This window comes from Microcebus murinus, chromosome 26 (assembly GCF_040939455.1).
Source record: "Microcebus murinus isolate Inina chromosome 26, M.murinus_Inina_mat1.0, whole genome shotgun sequence".
Lineage (NCBI taxonomy): Eukaryota > Metazoa > Chordata > Mammalia > Primates > Cheirogaleidae > Microcebus > Microcebus murinus.
In genome coordinates, this window is record NC_134129.1 from 14,106,916 (window position 1) to 14,129,544 (window position 22,629).

The 22,629-nt window shown below is 41.1% G+C and overlaps 1 protein-coding gene across 2 annotated transcripts in view; it reads right to left on the reverse strand.

Moving 5' to 3' along the window:
• CRACD (capping protein inhibiting regulator of actin dynamics) overlaps positions 1-22,629 on the reverse strand; it is a 211,424-nt gene that overhangs the window by 89,531 nt on the left and 99,264 nt on the right. The gene's annotated exons all lie outside the window — the stretch shown is intronic.

The following is a 22,629-nucleotide window of genomic DNA, read 5'->3' on the forward strand; positions in this document are numbered from 1 at the left end:
AATTAAATTACAGAGCTGTCAAAAAGGGTTATAATTATAGCATTTATTCACCACATTTACAAGGCCAGACATACACAAAAGGAACTGAAAGCCAAAGAAAAGGAATGAAAAACGCACTCCACATTACTTACCTCAGCAGGAAATCTGGTTGGGGGAGAGAGGAAGATGAGTTAGTTATCATGCAAAGAGCCCGTTTCCTGCAACAAGAATGCTTTGTTTCCAGAGGGTCTTCTGTCCAGAAGCTGAGGCACTTTAAGACAGCGTCTGGTGGTAACTCATCCCTCTTTTACAATGGAAAAAGGAGGGCCAGCAAGGTTGCCATGACTCACCCACAGTTACAGACAAGCCAGGGAGGAGCTGGGACCTGAACCAACAGCAAGGGAGACTCCCGCCAGCGGGTAGAGCAAGGAAAGCAAAATCAGGACTGCCAGATCTGGTCCCTTGTCTTGCTCCCATTTCTAAGAGCATATTAATGTATCCAGCGGTTATTTATCATGCAGCTCTATTGGGAGGCTTGAAAATCATCCTTCACTTCTCCTGCTAAAATGACACACGGCACAAGAGAGGAAGAAAATCCTCAACTGCCATTTATGCTGGTCAATTGTGTTACTAATCAATAATGCATTTAAAGCCACCGGAAGAATGGTACAATTCACTTAGCAGCCTTCAACCTCAGCATCCGAAAGATAAATAAGGGACAGTAACACTTGTGCATTGAGCAAACTACTTGAATTTTTTAAAAAAATGGTAATTAGATCCCCATGCATGGTTTCAATCAAGCAATCAACAAATATCTATTTTGCTTTGTGTGCGAGACATTGTGCTAGAGACTGTTAGGGACACAGAGAGGTGACAGATTTAGACTTGTCTCTCAAGAGCCCGTCATCTAGCTGAAAAGACAAGATACAAAGAAAGATAAAGCAAAACAAGCCAATACATATACAGTATGATAAAATACCAATTGATTTATATACGTAAGTACAATGGACTCAATGTTTATGTTTCACAAAAATTCACATGCTGAAATCCTAACTCCCAGAGTGATGGTATTACCAGGTGGGGCCTTTGGCAGGTAAGTAGGTCAGGAGGGTGGAACCCTCATGAATGGGATTAGTGCCCTTATAAAAGAGCTGAGAGAGACGCCTCATTACTTTAGCTATGTGAGGTTACAGCAAGAAGATGGCCATCTCTGGAGAAAAAGGCCCTCACCAGACACCAAATCTGCCAGTGCCTCGATCTTGGACTTCCCAGCCTCCAGAACTATGAGAACCCCATTTCTGCTGTTATAAGCTACCCAGTATATGGTATTTTCTTATAGCAGCCTGAATGGACTAAGACAAGACATTCAGAGCAAGGAGAAAATCACCTGATTCTTACCAGTCACCTGATTCTTACCAAAGAAATTCTTACCAATTTCTTTCCCTCTCTTCCTTGAATGTGACAAGATATGGTGACTTTCTTTCTTTTTTTATTTTTATTTTTTTGCTTTTTTTAAGAGTCAGAGTCTTGCTCTGTTGCCCAGGCTGGAGTACAGGAGCATGATTATAGCTCACTGCAGCCTTGAACTCCTGGACTCAAGTGATTCTCTTGCCTCAGCCTCCCTAATAGCTAGGATTGCAAGCCTATGTCACCATGCTAAGCTTTTTTTTTCTTCTTCTTCTTTTTTTTTTTTTAAAGACAAGAACTCACTGTGTTGCCCAGGCTGGTCTTAAACTGCTGGGCTCAAGTGATCCTCCAACCTGGCCTCCCAAAGTGCTGGGATTACAGGCATGAGCCACCATGCCCGGCCCTAAAAATTTATTTCAGTTAGTCATTCAATTTAACCTTCCTTTCCACTAGTCAGTGGTACTTTCATTATATACAAAGCTCTCCTCCCCACCAACCCCAACCCCATCCCCCAATTTAAACCCTTGCTTTGTGACAGTGGAATCAATCTCTGAGATAAAAAGAAAACATCTCTATCAATGCTGCCTACAATTAAATCTATGACTTTATAGCTGTTCTCTGCATTAAGACTAAGGACAGCAAATACATGACATTATTCTTCTATTCTTTGCCCAGGCTACATATCACTTATTGATCATGTAATTGTTTTCCTGCTCAGTACAAATACAGCCCTCACAATCCTTCTTAACAAAGTATCACAGGCAGCCACCGACAAAAGGATCCAAATCAACTGGTGAATCGGAAGCCATTTGCAATTAAAATCAGACTTTTGTGTCTAACTTCTTAATAAGCTAATTATATCACACATCATTTAATGTTCTGGGTTCAAAATGTGATGAGCAGTATATGTTTTCAAAGGTAAGTGTGACAGAGACTGACAGCTGTCCTCGGTATCCATTCTCCTTCTCCTCAATAATGTTAAACTCCATGATTTGAAGCTGGGTACCTGGCTGTCTGCTATCAAGTTTATGGCCAAGGTCTAGCTAAGGGGATACAGGCAACTTTTAGCAAGTGTGATTAAAGGGAAGGCATATACCATTTCTATGTCCCTCCTCCATTCTGCTGCCCAGAGCATGCATGTGGCAGCAAGCCATCTTAGACACAGGGACAAGGAACTTAGGATCCAGATGTCCCTGAAGGGTCTATTCCTGAAGTGTTATAACAGAGAGAAATGAATTTCTATCTTATTTATGCTACTGTTATGTTGGGTCTCTGCTCTTCATGGCCAAGCTTACAGCCTAATTGGTAAAATAAACACATGCTAATTCACACTAGTTTAAAGATCCAATTTTTTTTTTTTTTTGCAGGAACAAAGCAATATGGAAGAGTAAAAGGATGTTTCCAAATAAAAATCACAGAAAATATTCTTCTAGTCTGCCTTAAATATTTTTCTTTTCCTTATAAGTTACCCATTCTGTGATATTCTGTTATAGCAGCATAAAATGGAATCAGACACTCACCAACTGAGAACAGAAAGACAGAGGAGGAGTCTTATGGATCTGTCTGCCTGCTACTAATGAAACTCATTGAGCAATGCTAGGTAGATAAAACATCACAGACCACAGGCAATTTTTAATCACAAGAAAAGGAATGTTTTAAATAAGTGAGCAAAAACAACCAATAAAAAGGGCAAAAAGCTACAGCCCAGAATGCAAACCAGAGACGCCTTAGGTACTCAAGGACCCCAAATCAAGGGATTTAGATTGTCATGTGGGAACTATTAAGGAGAAAGGACATTCTTGCCCAGAAATCTGGCCAATCCGTGGCAACAGATCAACCAGGTTGTGCCCTAGATGAGGTGACTGTAGAATCCTGCAGGCTGCATGATGGTGCCCAGCCAAGAGTGCTGGAGGCGGATGGAACCGGCTGGCACTCACCAAGTGCCAGGATACAGGCCCCAGCACAGGCCCATGTCCACCTGAAGGAAGGGCAGTCTTTCTTGAATATGCACAGGGCATTAAGCCATGGTCCCACGGGGCTGCATCTGCCCACAGGGGACATCTTTCTTTCCTTTTCAAAGAGTAGTTTCGTCCCAAGGATCAGAAGGCCAGTGGCCTCGTATGAACACAGGTATTTGAGGTATTTCCTCAATAAAGAAAAGGAGGCTGGACATAGTGGCATGCACCTGTAGTCCCAGCTACTTGGGAGGCTGAGGCAGGAGGATCACTGAGCCCAGGAGTTCAAGGCTGCAGTGAACTATGATGATGAGACTGCACTCTAGCCTGGGTGACAGAGTGTGACCCTGTCTTAACAAAAAAAAAAAAAAAAGAGGGAAAGGAGGATTGGGGGTACAATCTATGTGCCCTCTATTGGTGCTGGGATACCTCTGGTCAGGAGGCGAGGCTAAGGTGGACAGAGCCAGCTTCATGGACATGCACTCTGTGCTGTCCCAAAAGGCCCTGCGCATGGTTTAATGCTTTGCTTTCACTGTTTTAAATTCTTAGTATTTTGTTTGAACAAAGGTGATTCCACATTTTCATTTTGCACTGGAGCCCACAAATTATGCAGCCTTTCCTGAAGGTACGGATGCTATAGTAAAGTGCTGAAGAGACAGAACTACTCAATCCTGCAGCCTCTAGGAGCATAGTTCCATATGCAGTTCTGGACAGTGGAATGAAGGAAAGAAGGGACCTCAGGAAGCTACTGACCAGACCTTCCTGGAAACTACGGACAGATAATGGCAGAGCATTGGGTCCATCTTAGAAAGGGGGAGACTTAAGTCACACTGCCAGGATAAGAAGCTTAGGATGGTTATTAACGTAATCCAATCCATGTTCTGAGGAGTCGCTCAAAGAATTACTCTCCGGGTACCAAACAGCACAAGTGCTCCAGGTGGTCAGTGCCGGTCGCCTCCATTCTTGGCCAGCCCCTTGCTGACTGTGGCTGGCTGCCAGTGCAAGACAGCAGGAGAAACAAAGGGGAGTTTCTCTACTGGCTGGTTTGATCACACACTTCTACGCCCTTTTCTGATAACGTGACGTTTTAGGATTTCACTGACACACTTGTCTGTATTCCTCTCTCCCTCTTTTTACCTTTCACCATTTCTAGCCTTCTCTTTTAATTCTTATGACAATGTGCAATATTACCAAAGTTAACTTTCTATAGGAATCATGCGGAAATTTCATTAATATTGTGCGTATCCCCTCTACTAATTCGGCAATTAGACAAGTGACTAAAGTGAAGTGTACTCTTATCGTGAAAATGGAATCTTTTCAAATTTCAAATAGATAGCATAAATCAGACTTAAAGACTTAGCCTACTATTATCTCTAGGTGATAGAATCATAGGTAATTTTTATTATTATCTTTATATTTACATTTTTTTTCAATTTTTGTTTTTTGGAGACAGGGCCTTGTTCTGTTGGCCAGGCTGGAGTGCAGTGATGTCATCATAGCTCACTGAAGCCTCAAACTCCTGGGCTCAAGCGATCCTCCTGCCTCAGCCTCCTGAGTAGCTGGGATTACAGGCACGCACCACCACATCCACCTAATTTTTCTTATTTTTAGAGATAAGGTCTTGCTATGTTGCCCACGCTGGTCTCGAACGCCCGGGCCCAGGTAATCCTCCCATCTTGGCCTCCCAAAGTGCTGGGATTACAGGTGTAAACCATTGTATCTGGCTTCAAAATGTTTTATAGTGATCATATATTACTTTTATGATTAGAAAAAACTGACAATTATTTCAAGAGGTTTAGCCTCAATAAAAACTTTTTCTATATATTTTAGAAATATCTTTTTGTAATTGCTGAGATACTAATTAGAAATGATTTTTACCTATTCATTAAAGCTGGTTCCTTATGGACTTCTGCTTGGCAATACTTTGATAGCCTTGCTCAAATTACTGCAACTTTTCATCTTTGAAAGCCTTATGAATGTCACTTAATTTTTCAAATTTTGGGTTTGAAAAACAGAAAAAAAAGGTAAAAGTCACTCAAAAGCCAATCAATTAGAAAAATCCATGTAAAATAAAGTGGAATGTCCTCCAACCTCAGTTTTCCTACACATAAGCAGATATATCTACAAATATACTTTATAAATAAAGGGGAAATTGTAACTTCCACTTTTTCTCATAAAAGTATATCATGCACATGTGCACTGGGCAGAACATATACTTTATCCTTTTTAATGGATATCTGTAAACCATAATTTATTTAGTGAATTTTCCTAATGCTAAACCACAGTTTCCAATTTCTTTTTTTTTTTTTTTGAGACAGAGTCTTGCTTTGTTGCCCAGGCTAGAGTGAGTGCTGTGGTGTCAACCTAGCTCACAGCAACCTCAAACTCCTGGGCTCAAGCAATCCTTCTGGCTCAGCCTCCTGAGTGGCTGGGACTATAGGCATGCGCCACCATGCCCGGCTAATTTTTTCTATATATATTAATTGGCCAATTAATTTCTTTCTATTTATAGTAGAGATGGAGTCTCACTCTTGTTCAGGCTGGTTTCGAACTCCTGACCTCAAGCAATCTGTCCGCCTCAGCCTCCCAGAGTGCTAGGATTACAGGTGTGAGCCACCGTGCCCGACCCTGTTTCCAATTTCTTGCTACTACAAATACGGCTTCAACATCGTTGTACATGTGTTTTTGCGTATGCTCTTACTTATGCAAAATTCTTGAGTGGTATTCCTCAAGAATTAAAGAGGCTAGAAATGTTAAATCTTAATAAATGCAATCAAATTAGCCTCTGAAAAGGTTGATCAATTACACTCACAGTATATGGATACCTACTTTCTCAAATTCTTTATTGCACTTAACATTATCAATTTTTAAAATTGTTGCTAATTTGATTCTTGAAAAAATGTTTTCATTCACATCCCCTGAGCATGTTTCATATATTTTTTTTGCCATTTGGGAAACCGCTGTAAATGTATTCCTATCCATTGTGTATGTTTCCATTTCTCTTACTGTTCACTCCCATATGCTCACTGTCCTGTCGACTCCCCCATGGATGCTAGTTGAAATCGTTCCTTGACAATGCCCAGTGCCACGTCTGTCCTTAGTTAAGGGGATACCATCATCTAAAGGCATACCAGCTTTATTAATTAATTTGAGCTTTTACTGTTTTCACGCCCTAGCATGCATGAATAAAAGGCATCTATCAGCTGCTAAGGAACAAAAGTCTACACCTTTCATAGTGCTCTGGAAAGTTCAGATACAAAGAGAGATGGTTTAATGGAAAGCATCACACCACAGCATACATTGCCATGAAGTTATTTTCTTCACTTGAATAATTTCATGTGTACACACAGCAGTAAGAATCATAGCACACTTCAGCACCTATGAGCAGCCTTAAAGAGACAGAGCCATCTACTGTCATATAAAATTTAAAAAATAATTACATACAACACTCTTAGTCTATATAAAAATATCTGGATGATAAAAAAGCTAAAATAAAATGCAAGAGTTTGGTTTGCATGTTGAGTTTTAGAAACGAGTATTTTTTTCCCTCTTCTTTAAACTCCCTAAATGATACTTTAACTTCATCATTTAAAAGTAAATTTTAATTCTGAAATTAGATAGTGATGATGGTTGTGCAACTCTGTGAAAATACTAATAGTGTCTGGGTTCCTAACTGATGAGTAATGAAGATTTCATTGTGTTGAACTATTTCATACTAAAAAAAAATGAAGTCTAGTTTAATTAAAAAGCCACAGAGAATAAATTAATTCCATTTATCAACAGTGTACCATAATGGACGAGGGCTCTGGGAGGCTGGCTATTTGAATGCTAAGCCACAAAGACAGGGAGAACTTCCAACAAATATTGCATCTAGGATACTAAAAGAGAAGCCAGAGTGATCACCATGATCACAGTGAAACTTCTTACTGTAACAAATCTGGTGAAAACAGACAGCCGAATAAAGTTTCTACTCTTTGAAAGGAAATAAAAAAATAAACTCCACTTTTATTTCCAAATAATACATGGGAACAAAAGAATATTTCTGTGTCATGGCAGTATATTGAGAGACACTACCCTCAACTTGGCATCCTAAAAGTCAGAAGTTTAAATTAACTTTCGGTGATGTGAAATCTTTCCTTGGAAGGTGAGGGAAGAGAAAACTTCTTTCTGGAAGGAAACTGGAGAAGTCCTTAGGGAATAAGGCATAAATCACACTGATATTGGTTAGATTTTAAACTAAAGGCATAAAGGACTGTTAGGTTCTCTCTAACCAAGCCTGTTCCACACACCTAAATAATTTACTGCTAAAAGCACGAAAAAGATGCTATTGCAATGAAAATATCTGCATAACCAAAGATTTGCAAATTGGAGCTAGTGGCCTGCTTTACATAATATTTGCCACAAAATTTCAGCACTTTTGCTTTCAGTTTGCTACCCTGACAGTACTCTTGTGGGCTACATGTCATTCGAGTGGCTGTTTTTCCTGATCATCTTCTCACGACAGTGCAAATTCAGGAGGAGCACCTGTTACTGAACACAACCCTCTTTAGGAGTGGTCTCGCCTGTGATGTATCAAGCTACGGGGCCAACTTCACCCAAAATGCCACTCCATTCCTCCGGAGGAGGTGAAAAGGAGCCCACCAAACCACAAACTAAAACCCGGAAGCTAATGAAATATATGGAAGTGAATGATGAACAAAAAACATAGGATATTTTCTACTGAACACTAGGCAATCTCTGGCTGCTCAGGTCTTCTTAAACCTGACTCACCAATCACCAAAACAAAAACTAGTACCCTAAAGTTAATCGTTTGGTCTCATTTTGAAATATGTATTTTCTTATGCCATTTATTTTCCCCTTAAACTTTAAGGGCACAAAGGGACCCTTAAAGTTTAAGGAAGGGACAGATTTTCTGTTTCCATCCTACAGACACTAAAGAGACATGGCCACAACTTTAAGAAAAATGATACTTGTGAAGACACAGAGCATAATACTCTGCACACAGTAGGTAAGGAAAAAAACTCTCATAAATAGGGAGTAAGAGCTCATCTTTGGCAGGTTTTATGCTTCTACTACTTCACAGGTACTAAACAGTTTAATATATAGTCCAAGATTGACTTTTTTTCTTTTTAATTATTATTTTTTTGAGACAGAGTCTCACTGTGTTGCCCAGGCTAGAGTGAGTGCCATAGCGTCACCCTAGCTCACAGCAACCTCAAACTCCTGGGCTCAAGCGATCCTCCTGCCTCAGCCTCTCGAGTGGCTGGGACTACAGGCATGAGCCACCATGCCCGGCTAATTTTTTCTATATATATATTAGTTATCCAATTAATTTCTTTCTATTTATAGTAGAGACGGGGTCTCACTCTTGCTCAGGCTGGTTTCGAACTCCTGACCTCCAGCAATCCGCCTGCCTCGGCCTCCCATAGTGCTAGGATTACAGGCGTGAGCCATCACGCCCGGTCAAGATTGACTTTTTTTCTATGTTTTCTCCTATTTCTATACTAAACACTAAGCCTTACCCGCCCCAAGGAACAGGTAGGTATAAATATCTTGCTATATGATGTAAGAGTGGAAATAAGATCATTTGGGGTCTGCTTCTTCCCCAGTTAAATGCTAGAGCCAACTTCTAACGTCAAAGACCTTTGATAATACAAATTCCCTCAGGAGAAAGTGTCCCTTCCTCTCTTCTTTTTGAGGTTCGTGGTCAAAAAATTTCATGGGTTCATGGGCTGCACAATTTCTCATGTCTCACAGAAATGATAGCTTAAGATGTATGGCATGTACACTGGCATTCCCCCCCTCTCTCTCTCCATATATATATGTTTTTGATTTCCAGAAATGAAATCTGGTTTACTTCAGATTTAAATAAGAGGTATATCAAAGATCAACTCCTTTGTGCCCCCAAATAACAACAAATAATTGTAGAATTGTGCAGGTAAGTCACACAGCAAGGTAAATTTGTGACTTTTAATGAGGAAAGATAAGAAATAATGTAGTCAACGAAGTCACATAACCAAAAAACATAAGATACATTTCCTAAAAAAAGAAAAAATCACCCTACACAGTAAGAAAATAGGGAGGTCTAGTAGACTTTGTAACCCTCCCTAGAAAGGTGGTAAAAGCTTCACAGTCTGAGTCACAGAAAATTATACTGGGCCAGGCTTTCACAAACATACCATAAAGTCATACACTGGCCAGGGTGTGTGCTGGGAGGTGGGGGTCAGCGGGAGAGAGGAAGGAAAGTTTAGTGTTAAGACAATGCAAAATGTGTTCCTGAACTTTCCTTTATCCAAATTTTGACATCTCTCTACTTTCAGAAAGAAAAAAGTGTGTAATGTCTACATAAGTGATTTTCAACATACTATTGTTTTTAAAGAGAGAAAGAGACTCTGCTCTAGATAAAATAAAATAAAACAAGGCAAAAATATACCACAGGCAGGAAATTAACCGGCAAGAATGAACTAGCATACACATCTCCTTTTTAATCTCTGCCAGGAAAGGTGAAGTAAATCTAATCATTGTTTTCCTGTAAGTCGCTGGAAGGAATTTTGCAGAGAAAACAAATGAGATTAAAATTTAATATCAAAATGTTCTGATCACTACTAATAAAAATAGATGTATTTTAGGGCTTATTCAATGCAATGTATTATGGTAATTTTTGTTTACCTGATATTATCAAAGAATGAGGTTAACTAAATGGTATCTCTATCAATTTCAAAATTTTTTAAAATTAAAGCATCTTACATGGAAATTTTTCTACAATAGAGATTATACGTTGAATAGTACATTTTGGTGATTTGGGGCCATTACTGTTAACCTTAGATACACTAAAATGATGTCTTGAGAAGAAACTGAAATATATAGGACAGTCTGTCCCTTTCAATGGCTCTTCTGCCTTAAAACATTCTGGTGCCTATTTTTTAAGAAGTTTTCTGCCTCCCTCTTTGAAATTTCAACTGTCACTTCTTATCAGCTCAGTGGGTCTGATTCTCATAATCGCTTCTCCTTCCTAATTTATTGCTTCTTGTGTTTATGAGATGGGAAATTAGATAATGAAGCATGAAAGAAGTATATGTAAAGAGAGAGTCACTCGGGGCCTCGGCCCCCAGGAGTTTAGTGCAGAGGAGGAATGGCTCTGTTTCAGCTGGCTTGGCTTGGCTTTGCTTATATCTGGCTGTGTCGCTGTGTCCCAGACAGACGAGGTTATTATACAAATTAATCTACGGGTAAATCCAGGTATTTCTGTATACTAAAAATAACTAAGAAAAGATGGCTTCTGTCTCTTTAATTTGCAACTCAAGAGTAGCCACTATGTACCATACCTGAAGCATCAGCACTCACAGCCTCATTATGGACATTCTTTGTAAGTTTAATTTCCTCCATGGCCATGGCTTTGTTAAATGTCACTGAAATAAAAAGTACAGCATGCAAATCTATGAGCACAAAGCTTGTGTCCTATGTCCTCCACTTCAGTGAGCAAAGCACATTACCTTTCATCGTGTTGCTGCAGGTAACATATAATCAAATGGGAGAGATGGAGGAGACAAAGTGACATCTATAATAAAACACTGAAATTATTATTGCTTTTCGCAGTCTATAAAAACTACCCATTCACTGAATTACAGTCTTCATCAAATTGCTGACCCTTGTCCTGAGGGAATTTAGTATATTCCTCATACCTGAAAAGAAAAGGCAGGGTTAGTTCAGGGACGCTTTTGCTTTTTAGTATTAACAGAGTCAATGTTTATGCTGAGTGAAACTATTTAATCCCCAAACTATGCATAAGAAAAACACATCTTGCCAAATTTAGAACCCTCTCACGTTTCTTCTATTCTATTTCAAAAATGATCTCTAACATCCAAAGACTTGTGTTCTGTCATTATAGTATAATTTCTCATAATGGTCTTAGGATAAGAGAACAGGTTTGTAAAATGGGGGTAAATAATGTTTTCTATTGTTCCTGCATTATTTTTCCCCTAACTCAAAATTCTTCACAGATACTCACTCTCATAGAGGTTGTTTATTAGGAAAAAAAATACCCTGGATTGGCAAACTATAAAATGTTGATAAGTTTAAATGTTCAAAAATAAGATTGAGCTTATACAAGTTTAGATGTTCAAACATAAGACTGATTTATATACGGTCAATCTTTATCCTCCTGTATTGCCAGTTATAACCCATTTCCACTCTAAGTTCTGTTTCCTTAGAAAAATTAAATTCCATGTGCTTCTCTAGCTAATGCTCACAGGCTCCTCTGACACTCATCATCCTACCTGATAATGAGTAGTCACCTCAATTGTCTGAATACCTTAATGTCATTTTTTTAACCTTTCTTATGGTTTTTCTAGGACTAAACACATTTTTGAAGCATTCATTTCTCTCGGCATTTCCACAACCTTTATAAACTTTTGATCTTTCGAGTTTGTACGGCTCTTCTTGTCAGCTGTTTCTTACAACATTTTGCCACAAATCATTTGTGCACCTTTTCCCTACATGCTTATAGTCATGTTTTGACTAACCTCCCCTCTAAGTCTTGAAACTCCAATATCCTGGAACAGTGCTTGTATTAAGCAAGTTATACCTCCTTCCTATTTGTACATCGCAGTATGAAGTATTTCCTTAAACTCAAAATCTTTTTCTTGACCTGTTCCATTCTAAGATCTTATTTTTTGAAAGGATTCACATCACTCACAAAAAATTTCAAGTAGAAAAAAATCAAACTGAGTACTTATTTTTTACGCTTTGTATCAACAATAAAGAAAAATCTCTTCCTTTAAAAAGTCTTGTATTCATTACTTCCAACCCTTTCTTAATATTAGCAAACTTAGGTTGGATGCCGTGGCTCACGCCTGTAATCCTAACATTCTAGGAGGCTGAGGCAGGAGGATCGCTTGAGGTCAGGAGTTCAAGACCAGCCTGAGCAAGAGTGAGAAGCCGACTCTACTAAAAATAGAAAAACTTAGCCAGTTGTGTCATGTGCCTGTAGTCCCAGCTATTCCGGAGGCTGAGGCAGAGAGGATCGCTAAAGCCTAGGAGTCTGAGGTAGCAGTGAGCTATGATGACCCCATTGCACCATAGCCAGCATGACAGAGCAAGACTCTGTCTCAAAAAAAAAAAAAAATTATCAAACTTACTGCTATGACAACTAACAACACAGTCTCAGCATAAATGTTATCTCTCCATTAGGACTTGGCCAGATCAATCCAAGAGGTTCAAACTACTGAAGCCATCAACCTACTTCTAGAGAACTCTATTTCTCACATCTCTGTCCATCTGGGCTGCTATAACAAAATACCACAAACTGGGTGGCTTCTAAACAACAGAAAATTTATTTCTCACAGTTCTAGGGCCTGGTAAGTCCAAGAGCAAGGCTTCAGCAGATTTAGGGTCTGGTGAAGGTCTGCTTTCTGGTTCACTGATGGCACCTTCTAGCCGTGTCTTTGTGTGGTCGAAGGGGTAAGATAGCTCCCAGGGACCCGCTTCATAAGGGCACTAATCCCATACACGAGGGTTCTGCCCTCATGAGCTAATCACCTCCCAAAGGCTCCACCTCCTAATACCATCACCATAGGAGCTAGGGTTTTAACATATAAATTGTACAGGGGACACCAACATTTGGACGAAAGCACTATGGTTTTTACTTTTCATTTTGCCTACCTCTGAAACATAAGCTATAATATTAATGATTCCTTATTCCATTCTTGAATCCTTTTATGAGGGAATCAATCGCTTAGCTAATTTGTTATCTTAATTACTCTTGTATTGCTAATCTTAAATCCCATCATCACTGAAGCACAGGTTATTTTAAAATTTCACTACTTTCTTCTTTGTTACCACTGTCATTATTGCTATGAATGGCCACATACTGCTTTTGAAGGCAATTTCCCGGGCCTGCCTGACTTACCAATGCCCTCTGTTGGATTGGTGTGAAATCAGTCACGTTTTCCTTTACTGAATCTATTGCCACTGTATACTGCAAAGCATTTCCTGTGACTATATCCTTTATAATCTACCCATCTAATCATAGAATATTTATAAAGAGATGGGAAAATATATCAATATAGTTCACTGTTTCTGAGAATGTGTTTCTAATTATTTTACAACTACCCACACTTACTTTTTACAGTGCTCATATTGTTATATTTGTCCATTTAATCTAAGTCATCAACTATTTACTGAGTGTCTATGATGCCCACAACATCGAACTATTGCACTAGGCAAACAGAGGATAGAAAAAGACAGCATAGGTCATAGTCCTCAGCAATTTACAATCTCAACAGAGGCAGAATAAAGAATGTTCCAGTACTAGAACATAAAAAAAATAGGAACTCTTTTTCCTGATCTCCTAAATAAAATACAGTAGCCTATAAGCCTTCTTTGATGTAGTATATGCCAGTTCGACTATTTGCAATTGAGTCCCTGAGATTATGTATATATGCACTAGGGTGTACAACAAGTAACAATTTGCAATTTTGTTGAAGAATGATTCTCATAACTTAATATCAACATCTGAATCTCAATATACTTTTGCTATTCTCTACTCATACTGCATATGTTTTTGGAGGGAGAAAATTATATGCTGTAGTGAAATGAACAATTTGGGAATGAAGAAAATCTCTAGACATGTCCTTTGAAAATCTCAACTGTCTACTTCATATCATATTTTTTATTTTTCTTTTCTCATACGCCCTTTTCTTTTGCCAGTTTCTCGTGAATAGTCTCCTCCAAATGAATCAGTGCTATGATATTCAGGAAGGAACTAGCTGCAATCATTTTACTTGGTGCTCAACAAACACTACGGCAATATGCCAAAATAATAAGGCTAGGGACTCCAAGATTAATCAGGCACTGTCCCTGCCCTGGAGGATGTCACAGTTTGTGCTATAGCATTGTCTGTGTGGGGTGACAGAGGCTAACAATTAATCTTATGCCACTCCTCTTTAATGTGAGATACCATTAATCTAAGTGAAATTTCAAAGATCTTTCTTTCACGCCTGTATTTTGTAGGAAAAAGTTCACTTTTTGACATTGGGAAAAGCTCTTCTCATTCTACTTACTGAAATCAAGTATCTTCCTTAGATTACCTGATTTCCTCCACACAAGACAACGTTTATATATTTTTTTTATTTCCCAAAGCCTTTTAAAACAAATTTGTCATGCTATATGTTGGACTTTCATCATTTATCGACCCCTTGTTCTGCATTCTTGTCATCTCTCAATTTGTTTGTCTACTTTTCTTCATGATCAATCTCTTCCCAAAAGTCTTCACATTATTAAGCTCCTTGTATATTATGTTCCTATTTAACATCTGTACCATGCCCTACTTAGTGACTACAGGATTAGAGCAATGTTGCTGAAATCTACTTGGAAATGGGCGTGACATGGTTATAGTTTGAAACACCCAGCATGGTGTACTTTCTCGAACTTAGCACAAAATGGTAAGTTCTGCTCTTATTTTAACACATAGTAGGTTCACATTTATATGCAGGGTAAAAAGTCTTGAAAAACTTTGACAGAAAAAAAAAATCGTACTTGGAGGTGCTAGCATATAATTTGTCTGATGTATGCTAAAAATAAGGGCTATACATCTGGGACTGAGAGAAGGGAATTTAAGTAGATTTGTGTGCAAGAAGGCCTCTAGTGGTCTTTAGCATCATTTCTGCCGAGGTTACTATACAAAGAGTTCATGGTTTATCTATGGTGTGTATCACATGTTAATTTGTTTCGTTCCGCATCTCAGCATTCATTTTCCCTTTAGAAACAGAGCCTCAAGTGGTGGCTGTAGTGTCCCACGCAGGCCTCCCTGGAAGGACAAAGGTGTATTTCCCTGACTGCTGCCAGTGCTGCTTCAGAACACATGTCCTGGGGTAGGGAGAACAATGGCTCCCCGAAGACATCCACTTTTTCATCCCTGGAACTTGGGAATATGTTATCTGGCATGGCAAAGGGGACCCTGCAGATGAGATTAAGTTAATGACCATGAGACAGTAAAATAGGCTTGGATTATCTGGGTGGGCCGATATAATCACAAGGGTCTTTATAAGAGGGAAGCAAGAGTGTCAGAGAGTCACAGAAGATGTCAGTCACGACAGAAGGTGATGAGATGTCACAGCAGAGGTGAGAGAGAAAGAGAAAAAGAGAATGAGAACGAGAGAGAGAGAAAGAGATATGAATGAGCTGCTACAGGAGTCTGTAGGAAAAAAAGACTCACTTCTGGGATGGAGAGTTGTCAGAGAATGGACTGGTTGGCATTTGAATGTGTTCTTTTAGAACAGCAGCACTGCCAACCCAAAGAGACAGAGAGAGAAGAGAAGGGCTCTGTGGAGGGGCAGCGCCAGGGTGGGCAGCCTTACCTGTCGCAGGCACTACCTAACTCAAGAACTAAGTTGTCGTAGATGAGCAAAGAATGTCGGATCTTGGAAACCACATCCATGTCGGTATGATAATCAGAATTATAAATGGAGGCTCTAGTTCTAGTAAGATACCAACATTTATGACAAATAAATGAAAATAAAATGATCTACACTTTTAAAAACACATAGTATATTTAATCGAATCCTTAATATAAAACTTAAGTTCTGTCTTAAATGCTTCTTTCGGGGATATTTTTCTGCATAGAAAAGACTTTTTATTTTTGAGATGGGGGTCTTACTCTGTTGAGTAGGCTAGACTGCAGTGATGTGATCATAGCTCACTGCAGCCTCGAACTTCTGGGCTCAAGCGATCCTCCTGCCTCAGCCTCCTGAGTATCTGAGACTACAGGCACCTGCCCTCATGCCTGGCAGACTTTCTGCTTTTTTGAAGAGATGGTCTTACTTGAGGCCAGACTGGCCTCAAGCTCCTGGCCTCAAGAGATCCTCCCACCTCAGCCTCCCAAATTACTGAGATTACAGGCATGAGCCACAGTGCCTGGCTCTGGAATCAACTTTTGAAGCTTCTTAAAATATGTGCCCAGTAAAGTTTAGAAGACTAACGATGTTCTTTCCTTTTCCTGGTAAATCTTATAAAGTATTGGCTTTTTCACTGTTCCTCGGATCTCTGAACTTCAGATCAGAATTAGTCATTTATTTCAAGAAGCTTAATACTAATTCAGTACACCTGCATATAATCAAAAGATTTTGCTTTCATAGTAAATGGTAGGGGAGGATCATTTTTGTGCAGACTTTAGCTTTCTGTTTGGTGCCACTTTTGGTCTCCCTGGGAGCAGAAATGATCTTACTGCTGGACAGAGCAGGGCCTTTTCCATGGGAGGCACTCAGTGGACATCTGTTGAAATGGTGACAGGATCATGGAAGTGAAACCCTGGCTCCACTTGAGCCAATTTAGAAAAAAATAAAAATAAAAATTTATTTATTTTAATAAGGAAAAGGAAGATTAAAATAGACATTTTAGGGATAAGATATTCAGTATTTTCTTAGGTTTTTTTGTTTGTTTGGTTTTTTTGCTTTAGCTCCTAGAAGAACTAAGGCTATCACTTTCTCGAAGAGATGCCTAGGCGGTCGCTGGCTACTGGCGAATCAAGCAGTTATTTTCTAAAGTTACATTATAGACAGGAAGAGCAGGATTTAGAGGATCAAAGGGCCCCTCCAAGGAACATGTTCACAGAAGTGTGACCTCTGGAGATTGTGTGCCCCCCTTGTTTGTCTGGCCAACACCTTCTCGTCTTTCAAGACAGCTCCGATGACACCTGTGGGAGGCCCTCTGGCTGCCTTTGGCAGTTGTTTACTCTGCCCTTTGGGCTCCCCAGCACTCTGTGCAAAACTCTCTCAAATATCACTAATCACATTTTATCCGGTTATCTGTTTACATATCTGAATTCAACTCCATGCAGTTTAATGCCTGCTGCAATGCCCTACGAGTCTGCTAGGCAATGCTGGATTCAAAGGCTGGAAGGCAGGAAGGACTCTGGCCTTCAGAAGCTGCCTCCTACCACAGGAGACAGACAAGACACAACTACTCTCGGTGCTCTGTTAACCGCGGGACAACATGACCCAGCAGAGACATGACAGCAAGGAGGGAGTCGGCAGGGCCTTATTTCATATGCTTAGCCCTCAGCACAGCCTCTGACGAGTAACAAGCTCCATACATGTTAAAAGAGGGAGGAAGAGAGGAAGCCAAGAAAGAAGGTGGAAGGGAAGGAGGGAGGAGGAAGGGAATCCCCCAAAATGCCATGGCACTCTAGCCTGGGCAACAAAGCCAGACTGTTGTCTGATGTCCCCTCTCTCTGCTGTCTGATGTCATACTCATTAGTTACTCTAAAGGTGGTCTTTTCAGATAGTTGATGATTCAGTCCTCCCTAGCACGTAATACAGTAGTCACTAATCATCACCATTTGATAGAGACGAGTCTTCATCTGTCCTGTATTTAACTGTGGGCCCACAGCACATTACCCTCCCGGGGGGGTCCACGGAAAAGAGACTCGAAGGGTTGCATTCGCTGAACTACTAGCACTACACCAACCTAATTCTTCAGGCCTGCATTATGAGACCAGGAGGCTCTTTTGCTACTGCAAAAGGATTTAACTAGCATTTAGGTGCCCTCGGAACCTTGTTTGCCATCCAGTTTCCCATTTCTCTGCCAGCTTCGTCTTTGCAACCATCTTGGGTTACGTCTGGCAGATGGAGAGAGGAATCTCGTTTCAAGCCTGTGCTGTCTGCATCCCAGAGCCCTCCCCGAGCAGCCTCCGTTTCACCAGGGAGAGGAGGGAGGAGGGACGGGTGCGATCAGCCTCCCCAAGAGATGACACTAAAGTATTCCTCAAATTTTCATCTTCAATGGCTGGTATCATTTAACTCCCCCTGGGAGAGACTATGCTTTGTGGTTTAGGCTCGCAATATAATCTCTAGCTATCCCGGTGCCAAAATATCAATTACAGGTTCATCTGGATGATGGGATAAACTGGAGTTCAGACCACGAGAACAATGACATAAGTCAGGGCTGGGGAGAGGGTGTCCAAGGGGATCGAGCCCCGTGACAGAAGGAGTTAAGTCGAATTCTCCATAACCTTGTGGAGTAAGTAACTTAACTCTCAACTGCTGTTTGTCTCACGAAGAGAAGCCCACAAGCAACTAGAGTGAAGCAGCTGTTCCTGAAGGAGTTTTCTTCCTGGAGGTCCTAATTAGAAAGATGTTAACACCCCCATAAGGACCCTGGCTCTCCCAGCATAATGATGAGAGGATTTTTTTAAAGAATGATTTGTAATGAAAAACAAGTGTTTTAAGAGACACAAAAGGTCACATATTATATGATTCCATTTATACAAAATATCTAGGATAGGTAAATCCACAGAGACAGAAAGCAAACTGGTGATTGCCAAGGATTGAGGGTAGGGAGAAATGGGGGTAACCCCTTACTGGGTACAGAGTTTTATGTGGGGGCTGATGAAAACATTTTGGAATTAGACACAGGTGAGGATTGCACGACATTGTGAATGCACGAAATGCCACTGAATTGTCCACTTTAAAATGGTTAATTTTATGCTGTGTGAATTTCGCCTGACTATTTGGAAAAATGTGTTACGGTTAAAGGGCTCATTACTTCTCATTGTTCAACAATCTACTACTACCGGTAAACAAGGAAGATTTTGTTCCCACTCCATAGTGATAAGAGGAATTAAGCAGGTCTTTAATTTTAAATTTCAATTTAATTAAGTAGCTCTTTCTAATATTTGTCAACTTTGGGGCTTTCTTGTGAAAAGCCTAATATTTCCCCGAATGTCTGCAGCAGAGAAGTAATTCAAGCCACTGGCCCGATGTGGCTGGCCCGCGCGGTCTCACTTCACAATCAACAGCTGCAGGAGCAGCAGCTGTTTGTCTGCAGTTACGAGGTGCTGGCGACAGAATCCAAAGTCAACCGGGTAGACCTGTGCTCGCCGGACTCTAAAACCCCGGCCAGACCTGCGTGACCGGGCCGTGTCCCGGGGACTGGCATTCAGTGGTGGTGACATCAGATGGAGGCTACAGATCATTCTGATTCAGCAGAAGAATACGAAGACCCTGCCATTTCCACATGCTTTCAGGATCAAAGAAAACGGATCTTAACAGAGAGAGCAGGAGGATCTTTAGAAAAGAGGCAGATCTTTTATTATTTTTTTTTTCTTTTTCCTACTAAGGAGAACATATGCTTCAACACACAGATGCAAAGCAATCTGCCGTGAAGTGGGAAGAGAAGCCCAAAAGCTTTGGGGGTGATAAAAACACATTTAGAACAGAGGTAAAAGAGAAGGGACCCCGAAAGGAAACGACAAGACAAACAGTGTGGCTGAATGCAGTCAGGAAAAGCAGGTGGTGGCTGCCCCGTGTCACCCAATACCTTCTCTTTTAACCCCCACATGTGCCCTGGGCCAACAGGCCTCTGGAGCCCTCCCCAACCCATCTTCTGACCCACTGACTGTGTCTCAGGCTCTACATCTTGATATATCTCTAATCTCCCCGGTCTTGACCTCAGGACATAGTTTTCCTGCTACGGCTTTGCCTCACCTCCCTGACACTTAGCTGTGAGCGCTTGCTGAACCCGGGATTTAGACGTTCCCCTGGCACGACTGCCTTGGGTCGCTTCACCCACCTTTGGCCTAGCCCGGGGACGTCACTCTTCACACCTGGGCCCTATTAGCACGTGGAAAAGCGTTCAGCTCTGTTTTGGTGTATCCTTCCATTTCTCAAGTGCATCCCTCAAGCTTACGCCCAAAATAAGGTTCTAGTGTTGGTTCAGACTCACAAATGGCTAGACAGCTTCATATTTAGAGGGAATCTTTAAATGTAATAAAAAAGCAAAGCATATTAAATGCTTTCAAAATCCCCTAATTTTATTGCAATATGCCAACTGATTCAGCCAGCCATATATATTTTTTTTTTCTATGTTGTGTGAGAAAAAAAAACAAAAACATGTGATTCTGTCACAAAATGTTCTATGTACCACAGAAATTACAGTATTATTTTCTTGGAAAAAAATCCTAAAAGAGGGAAGAAGCATCTGTTTCCTACGTTTGTCATGCTACGGGACGAAATGCAATGCAAATGGGGGAGCGGTTTATGGGGGGGCCTCGACTTTCCCTTCAATAGGATGCTGGGAGAGAGCATCGGTTTGGGGCTACCTAGGGGCTGAGGGACACGGGCCAGGACTGCAACGCTGTGTGTGTGCAGCTCCCGCCCCGGGCCAGGGCAGTCCCCTGTCAGCTCCATGCTGGTAGCACGGCCACAGTAGCGCATGCGTGGCCTGGTGAAACACGGACTTTCTCAGCCTCTTTATCCACTTGTAAGACCGGGATAACAATATCCATTGTTGGGCAGGCATGGTGGCTCACGCATGTAATCCCAGCACTTTGGGAGGCCAAGGCAGGAGAATGACTTGAACCCAGGAATTTGAGGCTGCAATGAACCATGATGGCACCACTGCACTCCAGCCTGGGCAACAGAGTGAGAACCCATGTCTCTAAAAAAAAATAATAAATAAAATAATAGTACCTATTGTTTATTGTTTAAAGTGGCTGTGACAGGTTGAATCGTGTCCCCCAAAAAGGTAAGTTGAAGTTTTGCCTCCTCGTACCACGGAATGTGATGTTATTTGGAAAAAGGCTCATTGCAGGTGTCATTAGTTAAGATGAGGTCACACTGGAGTGGGGTGGGCCCTTAGTCCAATACATTTGATGTCCTTAGAAGAAGAAGATGGCCAGGTTTAGACGCAGCCACACGGCGAGAATGCCACGCGATGACAGAGGCCGAGACTACGTGAAGAGGCTGCGAGCTGAGGAACACCAAAGATTGCGACAACCGCTGGAAGCTAGGAAGAGGCAAAGAAGGATTTCCTCCTACATGTCTCAGAGGGAGCACGGCCCTAACTTGATTTTGGACTTCTAGCCCACAGAACCGTGCAACAATAAATTTCTGTTGCTTTAAGCTACCCCCTTTGTCATGCCTTGCTATGGCAGCTCTAGCGAACTACTATGGTAGCAGAGGTCGAATGTGTTATTTATTTTGTGTGTGTGGCAGGGTATATTTTAACTGCAGAGGAAACACACTTAGAATAAACCAGGTAGACAAGAAGAAAACAAGGAAGCTTTTCTTATGCATCTAAACCAAGGAAATGTCATTCTTTCCTCTGGACCTGACACTGCCTCTCCAAACTCACCTCCCACTACTCTTCCACTCACTCTGCTCCCGCACACTGGCCTCCGCTGGGCCCGGAACACCCCAGCTCTGTTCCCTCCCCGGGGCCTTTGCATCAGCTGCCTCCTCTACCTGGAACGTGCCCAGGGCGAACTCCTGACTTCCTGTCTTTCCTCAATGAGGCCCACGCTGGCCACTCTATTTCACACTGCAATTTGGACTCCCACCCCACCCAGCACTGCCAACCCCCTTACTCTGCTCTACTTTTTCTTTCTTCCTTGTTCCCGCGGGCTTCTACTATCCTAGTGAGATGTGTTTATGGTGTGTACTCTTTCCTATGTCTCAGAGCTCCATGCTAGGACAGTGAGCTCCACAAGGGCAGGGTGCTGCACCTGCTTTGTGCACTCACGTGAACAAGCACCTAAAACAGTACCTAGTGCACCGGTGCTTCCCCAAGAACTTCCCAAAACTCAATTCTTTTTTTTTTTTTTGAGACAGAGTCTTACTCTGTTACCCAGGCTAGAGTGTCATGGCGTCAGCCTAGCTCACAGCAACCTCAAACTCCTGGGCTCAAGCGATCCTCCTGCCTCAGCCTCCCAAGTAGCTGGGACTACAGGCACGCACCACCATGCCCAGTTAATGTTTTCTATATATATTTTTAGTTGTCCAGCTAATTTCTTTCTATTTTTTAGTAGAGATGGGGTCTCACTCTTGCTCAGGCTGGTCTCAAACTCCTGAGCTCAAACGATCTGCCCGCCTCAGCCTCCTAGAGTGCTAGGATTACAGGCATGAGCCACCACGTCTGGCCCAACTATTCATTTTTAAATAACTACCTTATTATTACAGAAGCTGTGCATGTACATTGTAAAAAAAAATTAGAAAAAAAATCAAAACCTTAAAATTCCCAAAATCTAATAAGATTTCTCAAATTATGACAAATCAGAGTGGTTTTTATCTTCTTTTAAGTGACTCCCTAAGGGGGCCCATCACCTGAGGAGAAATGTCATGGTAGGGGTAACACCCACCTTACAAGGCTTGGTGTATGGATTTAATGAAATAATGTATCCAAGTATTTAATACAATGCTTACCATAACAACAAATACAACTAATGGGTAGTTTTTATGAACAGGTAGTTGTCATAATAGCTAGTTGTGGTAATAACTAACAGATAGTTATTTTC